This window comes from Aquarana catesbeiana, linkage group LG05 (genome assembly GCF_042186555.1).
Source record: "Aquarana catesbeiana isolate 2022-GZ linkage group LG05, ASM4218655v1, whole genome shotgun sequence".
Taxonomy (NCBI): domain Eukaryota; kingdom Metazoa; phylum Chordata; class Amphibia; order Anura; family Ranidae; genus Aquarana; species Aquarana catesbeiana.
Window position 1 is genome coordinate 622,464,847 of NC_133328.1, and position 17,329 is coordinate 622,482,175.

At 41.9% G+C, this 17,329-nt stretch overlaps 2 pseudogenes; both read left to right on the top strand.

Moving 5' to 3' along the window:
* The first annotated feature begins 1,043 nt into the window (after positions 1-1,043).
* On the top strand, positions 1,044-1,553 carry LOC141146087 (meiosis expressed gene 1 protein homolog; annotated as a pseudogene).
* Positions 1,554-3,600: 2,047 nt separating this feature from the next.
* Positions 3,601-4,110, top strand: LOC141146088 (meiosis expressed gene 1 protein homolog; annotated as a pseudogene).
* The last annotated feature ends 13,219 nt before the right edge of the window (positions 4,111-17,329 follow it).

Here is a 17,329-nt window from a genome sequence, read left to right on the forward strand (position 1 = left end):
AACAGGCAACTCTCCCACAAATGGGTTACTCACATTTCCTTGGTGCTATTGTGCACCAAACAATCCAAAGCTCTAAAGGGTATATCGGATGGTCTGCCGCGGGGTATGCGCTTCTCCCGGCTCAGCTGCTCACTGCTCAGCTGTTCGCTGCTCACTCCATCCTGGCCCCTCCCCTACGCGTGTTCGACACAGGGAGTCACGTGTCTTCCCCCTGATGAAGACACGTGACTCCCTGTGTCGAACACGTGTAGGGGAGGGGCCAGGACGGAGTGAGCAGCGAACAGCTGAGCAGTGAGCAGCTGAGCCGGGAGAAGCGCATACCCCGCGGCAGACCATCCGATATACCCTTTAGAGCTTTGGATTGTTTGGTGCACAATAGCACCAAGGAAATGTGAGTAACCCATTTGTGGGAGAGTTGCCTGTTGAATAAATATTTTAAATTGGATCACACTATGTAGTTTTTTTTCGTTTTCATGAATGATGTCTATGGAGCCAAACTGACCCAGAGTGGAGATCGATCTAGCTAACCATATATAGCCCAGGGGGTGGCTACATAGCGTGTTTTGACACAATTTAAACACTGTGTCACACGCTCCAAGGTGAGCGCAACCACTGTGGGGGGGCACTGAGGCGCATCACGGTTGTTTATGGCACTGGAATTCAGCACATTGGAGGATTTGGACGTTTTTTTTGATTCATGCAAAAATCTATTGAGATATTGAACATAAAGCGCACAATGTGTTTATAAATGCGTTTACCAGACCCAGGGCACTCCTACTTGGTAGTGTCTACTCCAGTGATTTCCAGCTTCCAGGGGGATTGGCCAGGTATGGCATTATCACGTACCTGGTGATGACTGGAATGTTGTGGAGGCCTCTTTTGCACCTCCTGCCCAACACTCATGAAGGTGGAGACAAAGAGCGTGAGGACACAGAGTGGGTGGTGAAGTCCGCTCTTAGGTGGATGAAGCTGGGGGTCGCAGTCCTAGGAACAGAATACTGAAGCAGCTTGGCACCAGAGCAGGAGATGGTAGCAGAGCCGGTATGCAGGCAGCGACCAGCGGCAGCCGGGTAACAAGGGACCGAGTCAGCAGGCAGAGCAAGTCCAGGAAGAAGGTCAAGGTCGGTAACAGCCGGGCAGCGCAGTACAGAATCAGCAGGCAAAGACGAGTCCAGTATACAGGCTGAGGTCAGAGAGATCAGATGAACAAGGGTAATGCAGGAGCAAAGTCAGAGTCCAGGAGAAAGCCAGGTCATACACAGACACCTCAATTTTGAGTGACTCAGAGCAGTAACGCCTAGAGAGGATCCTGATGCCATTAAACCAAAATCAATGTCTTGGGCAAAGCAGTGGTCAGATGAGATTGGAAATTTGTACAGATTCCAAACCGCTGGATATAGAGATGAAGTAGCAAGCACATACAACAAGTAGATATGGCAGAGGGATGGCCAGACACTGGATTTGTGAAAAAACTGCAAATAAAAGACAATATCTTTTATAACAAACAAAGATAGTGTAAAGAAGTATATAAAGTGAAAGTGTATGCTTACTAAATAAACGACCGCAAGTCTACCAAAAAGAAAAAAACACTAAACATAATAGGACACGAAAATAGTCATTCAAAATTATACACATTTTTTCTTATTATTTATATAAATATTTTTTTAATAGTTATTTTTTTAATTTTTTTTTTGTATTGTTGGTTGTTTGACACATGTAATAAGGCGCTGTAAAGCCCCCTTAATTAATTAAATACTTTGAATAATGTTTTGCACAAATTGAGTTTTGGTTATGGTGAAGACACGTGACTCCCTGTGTCGAACACGTGTAGGGGAGGGGCCAGGACGGAGTGAGCAGCGAACAGCTGAGCAGTGAGCAGCTGAGCCGGGAGAAGCGCATACCCCGCGGCAGACCATCCGATATACCCTTTAGAGCTTTGGATTGTTTGGTGCACAATAGCACCAAGGAAATGTGAGTAACCCATTTGTGGGAGAGTTGCCTGTTGAATAAATATTTTAAATTGGATCACACTATGTAGTTTTTTTTTTCGTTTTCATGAATGATGTCTATGGAGCCAAACTGACCCAGAGTGGAGATCGATCTAGCTAACCATATATAGCCCAGGGGGTGGCTACATAGCGTGTTTTGACACAATTTAAACACTGTGTCACACGCTCCAAGGTGAGCGCAACCACTGTGGGGGGGCACTGAGGCGCATCACGGTTGTTTATGGCACTGGAATTCAGCACATTGGAGGATTTGGACGTTTTTTTTGATTCTTATGGATATGGAAGCACTTTTTATTTTGGGACACTAATATGAAAATTGTTGATTGCATCTTTATAAACGCATTGTGCGGTTTATGTTCAATATCTCAATAGATTTTTGCATGTTGCACGCTATAAGAGCATTGCATGTTTTATTTAAGTTTTGTCACTATATTTTTTACGCACAATTATAGTTAGCACCATTCTAGGTGCATGTGTGCACTTCATACTTTTACTGTTCACAGGTTTATATATATACTATATGTATGTGAGTGATATAAATTATTTTTAATTTTACAAGAGAAATTGGATATTATCCCGTATGACATATAATCAAGCACAACGCAAACCTTTTTTATATATATATATTTTTTGCACAATTATGCACATTATATGTGAGCAGTGACATTTTTTTCACTAGTGATTTTGGATATTTCCCTTTATGATATACAATCAAGCGCAACGCAAATCTTCCTATGTTTTATAAGAGAAGCGTTACTTCCCATTTGCTAAATGCAGCCAAAATATTGATACCTAGATTTTGGAAACAGTCTGGATGTCCCACTATAATGGATTGGAAAAGGGAGGTAGAAAAAATAATGGAAGCAGAGAGATGGATACATATGGTTAAAGACCAACATTAAAAATTTAAAGATACATGGGCAGGATGGCTGTATTACTCCTCAGAAATATGGGTGGATTAAACCCTTTTGGGTGCAATGCTGCGTTATGGATCGGATAGTTTGTGGGATGCATCTGGGGGGGGGAAATTGGGAGGAGGTGTTTTTTTTTTTTTTGTGTTGTTTCTTTTCTCCTCCTCTGGGAGGCACAGTGGAGAGATGATTGATTTCATTAAAGAATGGTGATAAGTTATAATAGTAAATTAGGCACGGGATGGGCAACACGTAATGGAATCACATAAAGAAGAGTAGATTGAAATGAAAGGTGGAGAGGTATAAAAATGAAATAGTAGAGTGAGATTATATTCAATTAAAACACTAAACATCGGGTGTTTGTCGGTGTGGGTCTTGGGTGATCAGTCTCTTACCAGACCCAGGGCACTCCTACTTGGTAGTGTCTACTCCAGTGATTTCCAGCTTCCAGGGGGATTGGCCAGGTATGGCATTATCACGTACCTGGTGATGACTGGAATGTTGTGGAGGCCTCTTTTGCACCTCCTGCCCAACACTCATGAAGGTGGAGACAGAGAGCGTGAGGACACAGAGTGGGTGGTGAAGTCCGCTCTTAGGTGGATGAAGCTGGGGGTCGCAGTCCTAGGAACAGAATACTGAAGCAGCTTGGCACCAGAGCAGGAGATGGTAGCAGAGCCGGTATGCAGGCAGCGACCAGCGGCAGCCGGGTAACAAGGGACCGAGTCAGCAGGCAGAGCAAGTCCAGGAAGAAGGTCAAGGTTGGTAACAGCCAGGCAGCGCAGTACAGAATCAGCAGGCAAAGACGAGTCCAGTATACAGGCTGAGGTCAGAGAGATCAGATGAACAAGGGTAATGCAGGAGCAAAGTCAGAGTCCAGGAGAAAGCCAGGTCATACACAGACACCTCAATTTTGAGTGACTCAGAGCAGTAACGCCTAGAGAGGATCCTGATGCCATTAAACCAAAATCAATGTCTTGGGCAAAGCAGTGGTCAGATGAGATTGGAAATTTGTACAGATTCCAAACCGCTGGATATAGAGATGAAGTAGCAAGCACATACAACAAGTAGATATGGCAGAGGGATGGCCAGACACTGGATTTGTGAAAAAACTGCAAATAAAAGACAATATCTTTTATAACAAACAAAGATAGTGTAAAGCAGTATATAAAGTGAAAGTGTATGCTTACTAAATAAACGACCGCAAGTCTACCAAAAAGAAAAAAACACTAAACATAATAGGACACGAAAATAGTCATTCAAAATTATACACATTTTTTCTTATTATTTATATAAATATTTTTTTAATAGTTATTTTTTTAATTTTTTTTTTGTATTGTTGGTTGTTTGACACATGTAATAAGGCGCTGTAAAGCCCCCTTAATTAATTAAATACTTTGAATAATGTTTTGCACAAATTGAGTTTTGGTTATGGGTAGGCAAGTGGGTGGGCTTTTTCCTTTTTTTTTCTCTCTGTTTTATTCTTTCTCTTTTGAAGAGGACATGATCAAGGATCTGGTGTGTTTTCTCGGGGTGTGTCTGTGTGTGTGTGTGTGGGGTTAGTGTGGTGTATGTTAATGAAAAGATTTATATAGATATATTGTGCAATCTGTATTTCTATGTTGTATGTTAACATTTGTCTTAATAAAGAAACAGCGATTATAAAAAAAAAAAAAAGAAGTACTGGTGGGGGGTGATGGAGTGCTCCATCCTAAGGGGTCTGGTCAGGAGGACCCATAAAACAGACAAACAAAGACTTCAGGGGGCACACCCTAACTATGCATCACATTAAATATGGTGGTGCTATAAGACCATACAAACAAAACAAAAGATTATGTGATGTATACGTATGCCGTGTACACACGAGTGGAATGTCCGACAGAAAAAGTCAGACGGGAGCTTTTCATCGTATATTCCGGTCATGTGTATGCCCCATCTGACTTTCTACATCGAAAATTCTGACGGACCTAGAAAGAGAACATGTTCTAAATTTTTCCAACGGAACCAATTACTATCGGAAAAACCGCTCATCTGTATGCTGTTCCGACGTACCAAAAACGACGCATCCTCTGAAGCAAGTTTGAGATGGAAGCTATTGGCTACTGGCTATTGAACTTCCATTCTCTAGTCCCGTCCTACGTGTTGTACGTCACTGTGTTCTGGACGGTCGGAATTTGGTGTGACCGCGTGTATGCAAGACAGCTTGAGCGGAATTCCGTCGGAACTCCGTCAGAAAAACCTTCAGAGTTTATTCCGACGGGAAAACCGGTCGCGTGTACAGGGCATTAGAGTGTGCCCCCAAGTCTTTGGCTGTTTCATGGGTCCTGACTAGAGTTTTAGGCCTATCGTAAATTGTTCAGTGGGTGTGCTTAGGGCCCATTTACACTGTTATGTTTTAACGCATAGGTTTCCATGTACTAAAATGCATGTGTATGTGGTTCCCCCCAAAAAATGATAGTACCTGTTCTAGTGATGGTTGGAGCAGATTTCAGTGAATGCCAAAGAAATTTGGATGCTGAACCCATACCCCATTTTCTCAGGGAATTGGCAAGGGGTGTAAAAAAAAAAAAAAAAAAACATTTGGGTAGGCACTGTCCTGGGGAACACGTACCAAAAAAATAATGAATTCCATTCAAGCTGGCAGCAATAATTTTTTTAATTACCTGAAGTAAAACATTTTTCTGGGGATTTAAGTTATAGTGCTGTTTTCTGTTTGTATTACATGCAGTCTGGTCCCTGTATATCTCCTGTGGTCAAACTTGGTTCGCTCTGGTTTGACAGCACTAAGAACATCTCATGATTATTTCCGATCGAAGATTCAAAGCTATGTGTAATTGCAGGGTAAGCATATTGGAACAACACTATTGAATGTTTATAAAGATCTTTGTAATATGGTTTATGAATGTGTGTACTGTATGTTTCTATTTTATTTTATTCAATAAAGCATCATGACCCTGAGCGAAACCCCTGAAGAAGCCCAAAGGGTGAAACATGTTGGGATTCCTCATCACAATGCCACAATGCCACTATAATATCAATTTGAGTATTGAGTCATGATTGTATATATTTTTATGCTCAAAATATTTTAATCTAATTTTCAAATAAATAATAGAATTTTTAAGGATTTGGTTATCATTTGATTAATCGCACCTGAAAAATCCCACGGTTCCCTTCTTTATCTGTTTGAAGTAAAACATTAAAAAGGCCCAGTTCCTTTAAGTAAAAACAAAATCCTCCCTTTGAATGAGCTCGTTTCTGTGATGTACAGAAAAAGCTGCAGCAACACTGACATTTACAAATGAAAACAGTGTTTACAATTTTTGGCAAATTACATATCATCACCATCTTAAAAAAAAAAAGCACACAGACCTCTCCAATGGTCTTCTCTGTATTTTGGGTGACCTTTGGAATGGTGGTGTTTTTTTGTTTTGTTTTTTAAGAGGCAATGAATGTCATTTGTCTACAATTTTTAAACTGTATAATTTGTTTTTTCTTTGTAAATGTCACTTTTGTTGTAGCACATGGTACAGAAAGAGAGAAAAGAAATTGCATAAAGTCCCCAACAAAATTCTTGGCAGACCGTTTGAGTCTAGAATAGATTTTGAGGGGGACTCCATTAAAAAAAAAAAGAAAAAAGTGACATCTCCGTAAAAAATCCATACCGGACCCCATAATCCTGGCATGCAGCCTGGCTAACCATGATAGGTGGGGAGAGTGTGCGCCCGCCCCTCCTGAACCATACTAGGCTACATGCCCTCAACATGAGGGGGTGCCATGTTGATAAGGACAAGGGCCTCTTTCCCACAGCCCTTGCCAGTGGTTGTGGGGTCTGCGGGTGGGGGGCTTATCAGATTCTGGAAGCCCCCTTTAGTATTAAGGGGTCCCTCAGATACCACCCCCCACAACATGAATGAGTATGGAGTATATAGCACCCATACTCATTTTTTTTAAAAAAAGAATTGTAACCCACAAGTAAAGACACCCAAAAAGCCATTAAAAAAAGAAAAAAATCAAAATCCCCCAAAAGTGCCCAATTGTAAATCCATCATCAATCCCACTGCTTACCACCCACCAATGGCAATGTTTGGTTATGTCACTGCCTTTGGTTATGTCACTGTTATCCCCTCACCTTTGCTTAAAGTGATACTAAAGTCTCGTTTTTTTTTTATTTAAAAGTAACAAACATGTTATATTTACATGCTCTGTGTAATGGTTTTGCACAGAGCAGTCCAGATCCTCCTTTTCTTGGGTCCCCAGCCAGCACTTCTGGCCCCTCCCTCCTGTTGAGTGCCCCCACAGCAAACAGCTTGCTGTAGGTGCACCTGAGCCAAGCCTCAGCTCACTATGTCCATTCAGACACTGAGCCGCGGCCCAGCCCCACCCCCTTCCTCTCCTCATTGGCTGACTGACTTTGATTGACAGCAGCGGGAGCCAAAGGCGCCACACTGCTTTGTCAGCCAATGAGGAGGGAGAGTCCCGGTAAGCCGAGACACTGCTGCAACATTGCTGGATCTAGATGGGGCTCAGGTAAGTATTAGGGGGGCTGCTGCTCACAGAAGGCTTTTTATCCTAATGCATAGAATGAAACCTTCTGCCTTAACAACCATTTTAAGTGGCGGGAATTCCAAGTGACATCAGTGATTCCTCAGGAACCAGCAATAGCAGGAAACTGTTATATATGGAAGCAGTGGAAATATGATATGATGCTGAACACGGTGCTGTACGAGCAAAGGTGCGGGTATTTGTCCGAACTCCGGATCAGCCAAAGTTCGAACCAAACCGCTGACTCAACCCTAGTCTGTTCCCATCTCAGCGCTGCAGTGAAGTGTGTTTTGAAAAAATATGATATGCCTGTGTTTTTCTGCATTGTGGTGTGTTGGGAGGCCAAACTTAAGCCTCAAACACATAATTAGACTTTCCGAAGAGAAATGTTTGATGACAGGCTGTTGTCGGTAAATCCATCCGTGTGTACGCTCCATCTGACAATTCTTGTCAGACTTTCCGCCAACAAATATTGTATGGCAGGTTTTCAAATTTTCCGCAGACAAATGTCTGTTGTCGGATTTTCCGAGCGTGTGTACACAAGTCCGTCGGACAAAAGTCCAAAGTACAAACACACATGCTCAGAAGCAAGGAAGAGCCAGAAGCGGTCGGTCTTGTAAACTAGCGTTCATAATGGAGAATTATGGAGAATGGCTAATTATGAAATCTCCAAATGCAGCGCACAATTCTCTTCTTTAATGGGATAATAATAAAGCTGCTTTACTGGTGATAGTGATGGAGTTATTGCAAACACATTTTCAAAGGCTTTTGTTTTCTAGTAATATCAAGAATAATATTATTATGCTTTTTTTTTTTTTTATTTGGGCAAGTTACCACAACCATTATTATCCCGCAGTTTTAAAGCTTGAGATACCTTGGTGTCCCGTGTCAATTTTTTATTGTATTTTTTTAAATGTAACTGCCTATTCCCAAACTGTCATTTGCAGTAAAACACATAGCCAAGTATTATTCTACACAATTTTTTTATTGCGCATTAAAAAAAAAAATAAAAAATTAGACATGCTATCTACCAATAGAACTTAACCAAAAAATACATTCTATGCATCCAAAAATATAGAAAATATACCAAATCAAATCATTATTATTCAACCAAAAAATAAAATAAAAGCCTCATGCATGTGTCCTGCTTCTTAATATAGGGGGTCAACAATGCCAAGAGTTGGTGAAAGCAGGGGTCCGTCAACTGGAGATAATTCCGAAAAACATTATTCTCCTGGAGCTCCCGCAGCAAATGCATATGACATAATTGGTCACGATTAATAAAGCAACCAATTTTTGGTCCGAGAAATCCTCCTCCTCCTGTTCCTGGACTGGACTTGGTTCAAAGCAATAACTCTAAGGCCAATAATAAATAACACGTTATCTCCTTTGATTCTGCAACTTGGCTGGTTGATGAACGGCAGAAACAAACTGAAAAGAGCAAAATGAAAAGCGCGAAATTAAAAGTGCAAATCAACATTCACCAAACTTCTACTAACACAAAATTAGCAGAAGGAGCCCAAAGGGTGGCAATAAAGAGCTAAAAAACCATGTAGTACGTCACTATGTTCCTATTTGTTGCCCAACAATTCCTTGCCGTTTGTATGCAAGAGAAGTTTGGACCAACGCCCTTCGGACAAAAGTCCACGGTTTTGTTGGCCAACAATCTGATCATGTGTATGAGGCTTAAGTCAATGGCAAAACATCAAAACACATATAATATGCAACTTGATGTGTTGGCACCCAGCCTTGGTCAATGACCATTAACATTATCCACAACAAAGCCTAAATTCAGCAATGTACTGAAAATGCACAATGCACACCAAAACACGTCAATGCACAAAGGAAATGTCTGCTGACATATGACAACACACTTGCCTAATGGTACAAAAATGCACCTTTATGCAGACGCAATGATTGAAATAGGCTCTAACTCTTTTCACTTACATTTTTGGGTGTTACATAATCAATGTATCATTTGTGATCAACAGCGAGCTGCTTGTTCCACTCTGCTCACAATTCCCCCCCCCCCCCCATATGCTGTACATGTCTTGGACTATTCTCCACAATCATAATTGGAAATAAAACAAATTGTTTCTCCTGTTTTGATTTAAACTAGAGGTTTATGTATGGCAGTTTTTACATACCTGCATTGGTCCAACTTGGACCAATGTAAGTATGTATGTACCATACCTATGGGCAGGGCCGGGACAATGGGTGGGCAGGAGGGGTGGTTGCCCTGGGTGCAATGGTTTATTGCAGGGATGGGTGTGCCCTGTGCCATGTGCTTCTGTTAAAGGAGTAGTGACAGTGATATCACTGCTAACCCCAACTCTAAGTGAAGGGGGGTGCAGTTTGGCATCTTTGCGCTGAACACTGGATGGCCTTGTCCTGGCACTGCAGGTAGGATCCCAGTGAAAGCTGGAAATCACTGTATTAGGCATGGCTACCAAGGCGATCCCAAATCCAGGGCTGGGACAAGGGGTGGGCAGAGGGGGAAGCTACCCTGGGTGCAGACGAGCAAGGGGGCAAAGAAAAGACTCAGGGTTCTACGCCTATTCTATGGCATGTATTAACAGTGAGTGAGGGAGGTGCAGCTCTGGGTCCTTGCCCTGGGCGATGGACGACCCTGTCCCGGTACTGCCCACAGCTATGACACATACATACATACTTACATTGGTCAAATCTGGATCAGAGTAGCTATATTATTATCAGGGCAGGACTTAGGGTGGTGGGGGCCCCTGGGCTTGAGTCACTTTCGGGCCCTACCCTTCTATACATATGCACAGCTCTATAAAACAGAAATAGAAAAGGACAAGGTGCGCCAAACTCAGTGCAGTATTAAAGAACTTTGGTTTAATTGGACAAGACAAAACAGCTAAATGGCTACTCACAAAAGTAGATAATATATATAAGCGTATAAGTGGGGGTTACTGTACTGGTATTCATCCTGGGTCCACGATTAAGAAAAGCAATAAAAATGGATAAAATGATAATTACCGTATTTATCGGCGTATAACACACGCCGGCGTATAACACACACCCCAAGTTTAGGAGGGAAGTTTAAGGAAAAAAACTTTTAAATTTAAATGCCCATCAATGCAGCCTTATCAGTGTCCATCTGCAGCCTTGTCAGTGTAGCCTTGCCCCAGTGTCATTGCTGCCTTTCAGTTTAAAAATGGCGCCACCGAGATACAGAGCCGGATGTCCTGTGTATCTCGGCGGCTTTCGGCCGCTCTCGTTGGTTCTCGGTGGCTTTCGGCCGCTCATGACAGCTCTCGGCAGCTTTCAGTGGCTTTCCGGCACTCTCGGCGGCTCTCGGCAGCCTTTGGCTGCTCTTGGCGGTTCTCGGCGGCTTTCGGTGGCTTTTGGGTGCTCTCAGCGGCTCTCGGCAGCTCTCGGCAGCTTTTGAAATGGTGGGCCCCCTATTGAGCCCAGTCAAGCCCAATGGTAAGTCCGGCCCTGGTTATTATACATGAACACTTCCCGCTATCAATGGTTGTTAAGAAGGTGCAGGTACAGGCATTGTCAAGTCCTTAACAACCAGTGATGTCACCAGCTTAATTTACTTGCATGAATGGGAATTCCCAGCCATGTAAACAAAGGGTTGGGGTGGTGGTGACATCACTGACCAAATATGGCCATCATGTCATTGCATGTCATGTCACAGCTCCATTGTGTCATTAGCAACAGGAGTGTGGCATGAGCAGGCAGGTTAGCATATCGATGTACAAGATATTTTTTTCTTTTGAGGATTGGTGTAGGCGCTATACTTGTAGGGTTCCCCATGGAAGCTGGAAAACACTGTAGTAGGCACATCTACTAAAGTGATTGCTGCTAGCTGTGGGGTCCCATGACAAATGGCTGCCCTGCTGCGTTGCGAGCACAGTACGTAATTTGCTTGGCACAGGCACCATTCAGGGAACACTGCTTTTTTTCACAATTAATTTAAAGCATTCTTTGATTGGACAAGGTGGAGTGGAGAGTTACTGATGTCACGCACTCCACCTCATCCAATCTAAGAAAAAATTTCACTTATTGAGAAAATACAAAGTGTTCTCTGAATGGTGCCCATGCAGAACGAGTGTCCTTCTGTATTTAGTAAGGCTTGGGAACCTAGTGGAGATCTTGGAGTTGCAGTGTCTACTCAGGTATGGCACATACATATTTACGTTGATCAAATCTGGACCAATGTAACTATGTAAAAATTGCCATACCTAAATTATAAACTTTAAGAGAACCTTAAAAGAAAAGACCAGTACGTTCCTTCAACCATTCCCATTCCTCTGAAACATGTGTGCTATTTCATCCAGTTCATGCTTGGTAATGGTATGATAGCTAACTCGATCTTCCATTAAAGTGGACCGATCAGCAAAAATTCATACTACACACCAATCAATAGGGAACATGTCAGCTTCACCAAATTACATCATTATTTTCAATAAAAGTGTACATTCTAACCTGTAACACTATGGCCTAAAGCCTAGTCAGCTCAGAGGGCGTGTTTTCTGGCAACCAAGAACATTGTGAAAGAGATTATCAGACGTCTATTGCTTTCAATAAGACAGAACCTGTCTAATAGATTTTCAGTGAGATAAATGGATCACCAAGGCAACATCATTATGCAATTGCACTAAACAGCAGCACAGACACCAATAATAATTCTTTTTTATTAGAGTAGGAAAAGGATAGAACCTCTTTTTTTTTAATTTTATTTCTTCCTGTGTCTCTGTTGCAAATTTTCCCCAATTTCTTGTCTGATTAAACCACAGTCACTTGAACAGGAAGCAAGGGAAAATCTCTCTAGCGGAGCCTAAAGCCCCGTACATACGATCGGACTTTCCACGGGAAATGTTGGGTGTCAGGCTGTTGGCGGAAAATCCGACCGTGTGTACGCTCCATCGGACAATTGTTGTCGGACTTTCTGCCAACAAATGTTGGATAGCAGGTTTTCAAATTTTCCACTAACAAATGTCTGTTGTCGGACTTTTTGATTGTGTGTACACAAGTCCGTCGGACAAAAGTCCAAAGTACAAACACGCATGCTCGGAAGCAGAAGTGGTCGGTCTTGTAAACTAGCGTTTGTAATGGAGAAATAACATTCGTGACGCGGCAAATTATAAAATGTCCAAATGCAGCGCACAATTCTCTTCTTCTTTAATGGGATAATAATGAAGCTGCTTTGCTGGTGATACTGATGGAGTTATTGCAAACACATTTTCAAGGGCTTTTTTTTCTAGTGATATCAAGAATAATATTATTATGATTTTTTATTTATTATTTGGGTAAGTTACCACAACACCATTATCCTGTAGTTTTTAAGATCAAAGATACAACTATGTTGGTGTCCCTTGTCAATTTTACATTGTATTTTTTTAAAATGTAACTGCCGACTCTCAAACTGTCATTTGAAGTAAAACACATAGCCAAGTATTATTCTCCACAATTTTTTATTGTGCATTAAAAAAAAAAAAAAAAAAAAATTAGACATGTTATCTGCAAATAGAACTTAAACAAAAAGTGCATTCTATGCATCCAAAAATATAGAAAATATACCAAATCAAATCATTATTCAACCAAAAAATAATGTCAAAGCATTAACTCCAAGGCCAATAATAAATAACACGTTATCTTCTCCAATTCCGCAACATGGCTGGTTGACCAACGGGCGTTCAGAAACGAACCGAAAAGCATGAAATGAAAAGCGCAAACTGAAAAGCGCTAAATGAAAAACGCAAAAAGAAAAGCCCGAATCAACACTCACCAAACTTCTACTAACGCGAAATTAGCAGAAGGAGCCCAAAGGGTGGCGCTAAAGAGCTGAAAAACCACGTAGTACATGTAGTACATCACTACGTTCGGAAGTGTTGGCCAACATTTGTGTGACCGTGTGTATGCAAGACAAGTTTGAGCCAACACCCTTCGGACAAAATCCCACGGTTTTGTTGTCGGAAAGTCCGATCGTGTGTACGAGGCTTTAGTGAGCAGCCCAACTCTATGTAAGCCAAAAATAAATAAAATTGGCTGGACATACACTTTAATTGTGGAGGAAACAGCCCCATAGAGGGTATGTCTGGGGCTTCCTCTCATTTGGGATGGATCCCCCAAACTTTTTTGGACTGTTGGATGGAGATGTTTACTCACCGGCCACTTTATTAGGTACACCCTGCTAGTACCCTGTTAGACCCCCTTTTGCCTTCATTCTTCGTGGCATAGATTCAACAAGATGTTGGAAACATTCCTCAGAGATTTTGGTCCATAGTGACATGATGTCATCACACAGTTGCTGCAGATTTGTTGGCTGCACACCCATGATACGAATCTCCCATTCAACCACATCCCGAAGGTGCCAAGAAAATATCCCTCACACCATTACATCACCAGCCTGAACTGTTGATACAAGGTAGGATGGATCCATGCTTTCAAATTGTTTACTTCAAACTCTGACCCTACCATCTGATTGTCGTCTCTGAAATCGAGACTCAGACCAGGCAATGCATTTCCAATCTGCTATTCTCCAATTTTGGTGAGCCTGTGTGAATTGTAGCCTCATTTCCCTGTTCTTAGCTGACAGGATTGGCACCTGGTGTGGTCTTCTGCTGCTGTAGCCCATCTGCTTCAAGTTTCGATGTGTTCTGCATTCAGAGATGGTATTCTGCATACATTGCTTGTAACGAGTGATTATTTGAGTTACTGTTGCCTTTCTATCATCTTGATAGAAGATGACATGGTCTTTGACATCAACAACAAGGCATCTTCCTCCACACAACTGCAGCTCACTGGAAATTTTCTCTTTTTCGGACCATTCTCTGTAAACCCTAGAGATGGTTGTGCGTGAAAATCCCAGTAGAGCAGCCGTCTTTTAAATACTCAGACCAGCCCGTCTGGCACCAACAACCATGCCACGTTCAAAGTCATTTAAATCCTTTCTCTTCCCCATTCCGATGCTCGGTTTGAACTTCAGAAAGTCGTCTTCACCACATCTAGATGGCTAAATGCATTGTGTTTCTGCCATGTGATTGGCTGATTAGCAATTTGTGTTACCAAGCATTTGAACAGATGTACCTAATAAAGTGACAGTGAGTAAATATTTTTTGGTGTGCAGCTTCTTTTAAATTGGAATGACTCTTGGATATTATTTGCACTGACAATACTTTAATATTAGAATGAACCTTATGAATTAGTATGCTGGGTTCCTCTGTCCTACAGAAGTGGTTGAGACCCAAGAAACAAGTGGACATTCTGGGATTCCAGAAATTTTTATGCATACTATTGATAATGGTTACTAATTCCATTATACGTAACAATATATTATACTATCTTGTACTAGATATACAGTTGCAAAAGTTTTTTGTCATATATTGTATCCCGAATATGGTCAATAATTTGTTTTTATGACTCTGTGCTTTTGGTAACCCAATATTTTTAAGAGTGAAATTACCTTTTTTTGCAATACATAGGATTCATTTTTCTATTTTTCCCATTTTGATGTATCTGTCCTTCTTGCTTGTGTTGATCTCCTCTCATAATTCTGTCATAGACCTATCCAAACCTGCCCAGAATTTCAGAACCAAATGTACAAAAAGAAAATTGTCCCCCCCCCTATAGACTTTTGAAACGGAAGGACACATCTCTTTTGTGCCCAATTTTGATGCTGATCTGTATAGAAACATTTACCCCTCCATTAGTAAATATAGACTTCATGTTCATTTTTAGAGCAAAAGCCTTGTGACATCATCATCCTCATAAGGGAGGCAGATGTATACGGAAGCGAAGGACTGGTGGTGCTTTGTTTCTTAAAGGACTTATGCCGCCTACACACGATCGGAAATTCAGCCAGCAAAAGACCGATGAGAGCTTTTGGTTGGAAAATGCGACCGCGTGTATGCTCCATCGGACTTTGGCTGGCCAAATTCCAGCCAGCAAAAGATTGAGAGCAGGCTCTCTATTTCTCGGTTGGAAAAAGTTCCTATCCGAAAATGTGATCATCTGTAGCAATTTTCCTAAGCATGCTCAGAAAAATTCCTCAGCAAAATTCCTACGCATGCTTGGAAACAATTCGACGCTTGCTCGGAAGCATTGAACTTCATTTTCTCGGCTCGTCGTAGTGTTGTACAGTACGTCACTGTGTTCATGACGGTCAAAAGTTCAGTTTTGTGTGACCGTGTGTATGCAAGGCAAGCTTGAGCGGAATCAAGTCGGAAAAGTCATCATAACTTTTTCCGACCAAAATCCCAATCGTGTAAGAGCGGCAAGGATGTGGAATTCCCTTCCACAGGCGGTGGTCTCAGCGGGGAGCATTGATAGCTTCAAGAAACTATTAGATAATCACCTGAATGACCGCAATATACAGGGATATACAATGTAATACTGACATATAATCACACACATAGGTTGGACTTGATGGGCTTGTGTCTTTTTTCAACCTCACCTACTATGTAACTATGTAACTATGTATACGCGGCATAAGCGTTCTATTCTTAGTGATGGACTAGGCACTTTTATTTGCATGCATATTTTAGTGGCTTTTTATAATGTTTTAAGAACCCCTTCCCGCTGACCGTACGCACATCTGCGTACTCGGCTTTCGGGGGTTATACCGGGATGATGCCTGCTGCTGCAGGCATCATCCCGGTACCGTTGTTTCGAGCGGGCGATCGGCTATCCATATATATGGCTAAAAGCCGCTCGGCTGTTATACCGGAGGAGTGGGAGGGGATGCCCCCCCTCCCGCCGCCTCCCGACGCTCTTACCAGGCCTCCCATGCGATCGGGAGGCCCGGTGTCCAATCGGCTGCCTCCGGCGGCTGTGGGCGGGCTGGAGCGAAGCTGTGGGTGGCTTCGTTCCAGCCTTCTCAATGTAAACGCGGAAGCGACGTCATGACGTCACTTCCTGTTTACTCGGCTGCCAATGGAGCCGAATTTAAAAAAATACACAGTATTCAGAATCGCCGGTTTTCGGCGATCTGAATACTTTGAAGTGCAGAGGAGGGATCGGGGGTCTTTTAGAGCCCCGATCCTTCCATAAAGAGTACCTGTCACCACCTATTACTGTCACAAGGGATGTTTACATTCCTTGTGACAGCAATAAAAGTAAAAAAAAAAACATTTTTTTTTTTTAAACACAATTTATAAGTATAAAAATAAATAAAATAAAAAAAAAATTTTAAAGCGCCCCCCGTCCCCGAGAGCTCGCGCAGCGAAGAAAACGCATACGGAAGTTGCGCCCGCATATTGCCAGAGATCGTCAGAGGGAGAGCAATAATTCTAGCCCTAGACCTCCTCTGTAACTCTAACCTGGTAACCGTAAAAAAAATTTAAAGCGTCGCCTATGGAAATTCATAGCTACCATAGTTTGTCGCCATTCCACGAGTGAGTGCAATTATAAAGCATGACATGTTTGGTATCTATTTACTCGGTGTAACATCATCTTTCACATTATACAAAAAAATTGGGGTAACTTTACTGTTTGGATTTTTTAAAATTCGTGGAAGTGTCCCTTTTCCAAAAATTTGCATTCAAAACACCGCTGCACAAATACCGTGTGATATAAAATATTGCAACAATCTCCATTTTATTCTCTAGATTCTCTGCTAAAAAAATATACATAATGTTTGGGGGTTCTAAGTAATTTTCTAGCAAAAAATATGGATTTTAATTTGTAAACACCAAATTTCAAAAATAGGCTTAGTCATGGGATAAAGATGGTTATGTACCAGGAGGATCGTTTCTTTCTTCTTCATATAACACATGTTGGAGATTGCTTGGGGAGTCTCATGCACACTGGTTCTCCAGTCCAGTGGAGTCCTTGTGTGGGCAGAAGGCACAGGCACATAGTCCAACCCTGCTGCAACAGCCTCTAGAAATTTAT